This window comes from Acinonyx jubatus, chromosome D1 (genome assembly GCF_027475565.1).
Source record: "Acinonyx jubatus isolate Ajub_Pintada_27869175 chromosome D1, VMU_Ajub_asm_v1.0, whole genome shotgun sequence".
NCBI classification, from domain to species: domain Eukaryota; kingdom Metazoa; phylum Chordata; class Mammalia; order Carnivora; family Felidae; genus Acinonyx; species Acinonyx jubatus.
Window position 1 is genome coordinate 112,976,208 of NC_069390.1, and position 6,841 is coordinate 112,983,048.

Consider the following 6,841-nt stretch of genomic DNA (forward strand, 5'->3'; position numbering starts at 1 on the left):
TGTAAGAAAGTGGTCCAATTTTATTCTTCTGCTTATAGCTGACCAGTTTTTCCAGCACCATTTGTTGAGGAGCCTGATTTTCCCATTGGATATTCCTTCCTGCTTTGTTGAGGATGAATTGAACATAAAACTGTAGGTTTATTTCTGAATATTTTATTCTGTCCCTCAACATATGTATTTATTTTTCTGCCAGGACCGTATTGTTTTACTGCCTCCTGCCTTGGACTAGAACTTGAAGTCTTGAATTGTGATCCCTCCAGCTTTGCTTTTGTTTTCCAAAGCTTCTTTGGTAATTTGGGATCTTTGCTGGTTCCATATATATTTAGGATTTTTGTTTTGTTGTGTGAAAAAATGCTGTTGGTACTTTGTTAGGGATTACATTAAATCTGTAGATTGCTTTGGGTAGTGTAGGCATTTCAAAAATATTGGTTTTCTTTTTCATTTATTTACTGAAAATTTTTTATGTTTGTTTATTTTTGAGAGAGAGAGAGAGATAGAGAGAGCGAGCGAGCATGAGTGCGGGTGGGGCAGGAAGAGACAGAGGCATAGAATCCCAGGCAGGCTCCAGGCTCTGGGCTGTCAGCACATGGCCCAATGTGGGGCTCGAAGGCACAAACTGTGAGATCATGATCCGAGTGGAAGTCGGACACTTAAGTGACTGAGCCAGGTAGGTGCCCCTTTCTTTTCTTAAAAAAAAAATTTTAACATTTTATTTAGTTTCGAGAGACTGAGACAGAGCACGAATGGGGGAGGGGCAGAGAGAGAGGGAGACACAGAATCTGAAGCAGGTTCCAGGTTCTGGGCTGTCAGTACAGAGCCTGACGTGGATCTCAAACCCAGAAACATGAGATCATGAACTGAGCTGAAGTCGGACGCTTAATCAACTGAGACACCCAGGCGCCCCTGGTTCTTTCTGTGCATGAGCATGGAATGCTTTTCCATTTATTTGTGTTGTCTTCAGTTTCTTTCATCAGTGTTTCACAGTGGTCAGAATAAAGGTCTTGCACTTGTTTGCTTAGGTTTGTTCCTAGGTATCTTATTATTTGTGTGTGTGTGTGTGTGTGTGTGTGTGTGTGTGTGTAAATGTAATTGGTATTATTTCCTTAATTTCCCTTTTATTGCTTTATTATTATAGAAATGCTATGATTTCTGCACATTGTTTTTCCATCCTGTGACATTACTAAATTCAGGTTTCAGTTCTGGTAGATTTTTGGTGGAGTCTATTGGATTTTCTATATAGAGTATCACATCATGTGCACATAGTGAAACTGTACTTCTTCCTTCCCAATGTGAATGCCTTTCATTTCTTTTTGTTGGCTAAGTGCTGTGACTAAGGCTGCCAGTACCTATGTTGAATAGAAGTGGTAAGAGTGGAGATCTTTACTTTTTACTGACCTTGGAGAAAAACTCTCCGTTTTCTCCACTGAGTACGTTGTCTGCTGTGGGCTTACATAGATAGACTATATTAAGCTGAGGTATGTTCCCTCTAAGCCTTCTTTTAGAGGGCTTTTATCATTAATGGGAGTTGTACTTTGTCAAATAATGTTTCTGTGTCTGTAGAAATGGTATGTATTTTATCCTTTCAATTATTACTGTGATATTGCAGGTTGATTGATTTTTGAATATGGAACTACCCTTGCATTCTGGAAGATATCCCACTTTATGCTGGTGGACTATTTTTTCTTTTTGAATGTGTTGTTAGATTCTGTTTGCTAAATCTTGGTTGAGGACTTCTGTATCTGTGTGCATGAACTATATGGACCTTTAGTTTAGCTTTTTTTTTTTTTTTATGGTGTCTTTATCTGGTTTTGGTGTCAGGGTAATGCTGGCCTCATAGAATTAATTTGGGTATTTTCCTTCCTGTTCTGTTTTCTGGAATAGTTTGACAAGTATAGGCATCAACTTTTCTCCGGATGTTTGATAGAATGTGCTTGTGAAGTCCTCTGGTCCTGGACTGTTGTCTGTTAGCTGATTTTTGATTACTGAGTCTGTCTCCTTGCTAGTAAACAATTTGTTAAAATTTTCTATTTCATCTTGCTTCAGTTTGGTAGGTTCCATGTTCTAGGAATTGATCCATATATTCCAGTTTGTCCAGCTTGTTGGCATATAGTTCTTCATAATATTCTTTTACTATTGTTTGTATTTCTTTGGTGTTGGTTGTTCTTCTCTGTCATTGTTATTTATATGTGTCATTTCTTTTGTCTGATTAGTTTGGCTAGGGGTTATGAATTTTATTGATCTTTTCTTGGAAGCACCTCCTAATTTCATTTATCTTGTTCTTCTGTAGTTTCAATTTCTATATCATTTATTTCTCCTCTACTTTTAATTATTTTCTTCATTCTGCTGTTTGGGGGTTTTGTTTGTTGTCCTTTGTCTAGCATTTATTGTAGTAAGGTTAAGGAGTTTACTTCAGTTTTTTTCCCCCTGAGGCAGACCTGTATTGCTATAAACTTCCCTGTTAGAACCACTTTTCCTGATTTACAAAAGTTGGGATTGTTGTGTTTTCATATTCATTTGTTTCCATGTCCTTTTGGATTTCTTCTTTGATATCTTGGTTGACTCATTGATTGTTTAGGAGCATGTTATTTAGCTTCCTTGTTTTTGTGTTTATTTCCAGATTTTTTTTTCTTGTTGTATACTTCTACTTTCGTAGCATTGTGGTCTGAAAAGACACATGGTATGACTTCGATGTGTTTGATCTTGTTTTGGCTTGTTTTATGACCTAATATTTTATCTAGTGTGGGGAATGTTCCATGTGTACCTGAAAAGAATGTGTCTTGTGCTGTTTTAGGATGGAATGTCCTAAATATATCAGTTAAGTCCATCTGGTCAACTCTATCATTCAAAGTCACCACTTCCTTGTTGATTTTATGATTGAATGATCTCTCCATTGATACCATTGGGGGTGTTAAAGTGTCCTACTATGATTGTATTACTATCAATTCCTTTACTTTTGTTTTTGACTTGTGTATTTGGATGCTCTCAGGTTGAGCGCATGTATGTTTGCAATTGTTTTATCTTTTGTTGGATTATGCTTTTTATTATTATAGTGTCCTTCTTTGTCTCTTGTTAAAGTTTTATTTTTAAATCTATTTTTTCTGATATAGGTATTGCTACTGAAGTTTTCTTTTGATACTTTAGTTCTATAATTACTCTCTTGTAAGTAGAAGATAGATGGGTCCTATATTTTATTCATTCTATCACCCAGTGCCTTTTATTATTAAGAGAGAGAGCACAGGCATGGGAGGTTGGGGGGGAGTGGGAAGAGAGAGAGAGAGACAGAGAGACAGAGAGACAGAGACAGAGAGAGAGAGGAGGGGAATGAGAATGGGAATGAATCTTAAGCAAGTTCCATGCTCAGTGCAGAGCTCAACATGGGGCTCAATCCCATGATCCTGGGGCCACAGCCTGAGCTGAAATCAAGAGTCAGAATCTCAAGCGATTGAGCCATCCAGGTGCCCCATCTGTCACCCAGTGCCTTTGATTGGAACATTTATTCTCTTTCCATTGAAAGTAATTGATAGACATGTACTTGTCATTTTATTACTTGATTTTGGTTGTTTCTGAATCTTTCTGATCCTTTCTTCTCTTTCCCTTTTTTATGGTTTGCTGGGTTTCTTTAGTAGCACATTTGAAATTGCTTGTCTTTATTCGCTGCACATGTATTAGTGGTGTTTTGTTTGTAGTTATTATTAGGTTTGTACGTAACCACTTCTGCATATAGAAGTCTATGTTAAGTTGATAGTTGTTTAAGTTTGAGCCACTTCTTTACTCCTCTCCTCCCTGTGTTGTAGATATGTAGTATCATATTTCAAAATCTTTTATATCGCGAATACCTTGACTGATGTTTGACAAATACTCATTTTTATTGCTTTAGCGTTTCATACTTTAATACTGTCACTTTAGGTGTTTATTTTCCACTCAAAGAGTCCCCTTTAACATTTCTTGCAGGGGTGGTTTGTTGGTTGTGAACTCTCTTAGTTTTTATTTGGGACCCCCTTGATCTCTACTTCCATCTGAATGACAGTGTGCTGGATAGACTCTCTATGGCTGCAGATGTTTTCCATTCAGCACCTTTATCATACCATGCTGCTTACTTCCGGTTTCAAAGTTTCTTCTGAAAAACATCCAGCGATAACCTTCTGAGGTTTCCCTTGTAGGTAACTGTCATCTTTTGTTTTCCTTCTGTTAAATTTTTCTTTATCACGGCATTTTGCGTTTTAATTACTATATGACTTGGTATGGTTCTGCTTCTGTTGAATATATTGGAGGTTCTTTGTGCCTCCTGCTTCTGGATCTGTTTCCTTCCCCACATTAGGGAAGTTTTCATCTTTTGTGTCTTCAAATAAATTTTCTAGTTCTGTTTCTCAGAGTTCTGAGAATGAGAGACCGGACAGGAAAGATTTATTGAAGGTTCTCTGATGAGTCACTGGATTTGCATGTATGGATGATAGATTTGGGACGCAAATGAACAACCTACTTTAACTTCAAAGAAGTAGAATAAACAACAATCTAAGTCCAGTGTTCTCAGAAGGGAGAAAGTAATACACATGAGAGTGGAAACCAATGAAACTGAGACCATGAAATCAATAGAAAATATGAAGAAGACCAACAGTGGGTTTTCTGAAAAGTTAAACAAAATTGACAAGACTGTACATAGAGTATGCTAAGACAGAGAGAGGACCCAAATCAAAAGAATTATAAATAAAAGAGAAGACATTACATCTGATGCCACAGAAACATAAAGGAGACAAAGAGACGACTATGGCCAAATTAAATGCCAGCAAACTGACTATCTAGAAGAAATGGATAGGTTCTTAGAAACACACAACCTACCAAGAATGTATCAGGAAGAAAGAGAAGGTTTTCACAGACCAATTAATGGAAGACTGTATCAATACCAGAACATAACCAATGAAAGTAATTTGAATCAGTAATTGAAAATCTCCCAGTGAAGAAAAGCCCAGGACCAGATGGATTCACTGATGAATTTGACCAAACATTTGTAGAAGAAACTAACAGCAGTCCTCTCACTGATTGAAGAGGAATGAACACCACGAAACTCATTTCATGAGAGTGTAATTACCCTGTTATGTTAGGAAGCCAGTAAAGGATACTACCTGAACAGAAAACTATAGGCCAGTATCCCTGTGATGTATATAGATGAAAATTTTCCAATAATATAAAAGAAAACCAAATTCAGCAGCACAGTAAAAGGCTCATTTACTGTGATGAAAGGTTTTTTTTCCCTGTAAAGAAAGGATGTTTCAGAAATGCAAATCAATAAATGTGACCCCTCACATAGTTGAATGAAAGAAAAATCAACCAGAAACCAGACTCTTAACTGAAAATAGCAAACTGAGGGTTACTAGAAGGGAGGTGGTGGGGGATGGGTTAAATGGGTGATGGGCTAAGGAGGGCACTAGTAGTGAGGAACACTGGGTGTTGTATGTAAGTGAATGATGACTAAATTCTATACCCGAAAGTAATATTACACTGTATGTTAACCAACTGGAATTTAAATAAAAACTTGAAAAAATAAATACATAAATTGTGTAAAAATTTAAATTAAAAATAAATAAGTTTTAAAAATTAAAAAGAAAACTGATATCACCTTGTGAATAGATGCAGAAAAAAGTTCTGAGAAAATTTGGTATCCATCTGTGCTAAAAAACTCTTTAAAAATTCAGTGTAGAATGAACATATCTCAACATAAGAAAGGCCATGAATGTGAAGCCCACACCTAACATCATACTCAATATTGAAATTGTGAAAGATTTTCCTCTAATAGCAGGCACAAGACGAGGATGCCCTAGATATGTGAAGGGGATTGGGTGATGCGGGCTTCTGGTTATGGAATGAATAAATCACAGATAGAAGATATAGCGTAGGGAGCATAGTGAATGGTACTGGAATAGCGATGCATGGTGACTGATGATAGCTACACCTGTGTTAGTGTAGCCGAATGTATACACTTGTCCAGTCACTATGTTGTTCATCTGAAACTAATGTAACATAGTGTGTCAGCTATTCCCAAATAAAATGATTTTTTAAAATAAAGGAATGAAATAAAAAGTTTAATATAAAAGAGCCTGTTAATATCTAATCAAGAAATGCAGTAAGGTTGCAAAATGGAAAGTCACCATACCGAATTCTGTAGCATTCCTACACACTGATAAAAGTATCTAAAAAGAAGAAAACAATCCTACTTACAATAACATCAAAAACAATAAAATATATAGGAATAAATTTAGCCAAGGAAGTGAAAGATCCCTCTACAGAAAACCATAAAACCTGTGTGGAAAATGGAAGAAATTCAATTTGGATGAAAGAAATGGAAAACACACAAGTTAGTGAAAAGCCATCCCATGTCCATATTTTGGAGAAATTAATATAGATACAATGTCCATACTACCCAAAGTCATCTAGAGATTCAGTGCAATCTCTATCAAGACTCCAATGCAATTTTTATGCAATTAGAAACACATATCCTAAAATGTATTTGGAACCAGAAAAATACCCCAAGTAGCCAAAGCAAGAAAGAACAAAACAGGAGGCATCACACTTCTTGATTTCAAGTTGTATTGTAACACTAACGAAATCAGTTATGTCACTGGCATAAGCACACACACAAGACAATGGAACAGAAATAGAGAGCCCAAACTAAACCCATGCATGCACAGTCAACTAGTATTTGACAAGGGTGTCAAGAATACACAGTGGAGAAAAGTAGTCTCTTGAATAACTGGTGCTGGGAAAATTGGATATCTACATGCATAAGAATAAAGCTTAGAACCTTATGTTACACCACTGACAAGTATGAACTTGAAATGCATTGAAG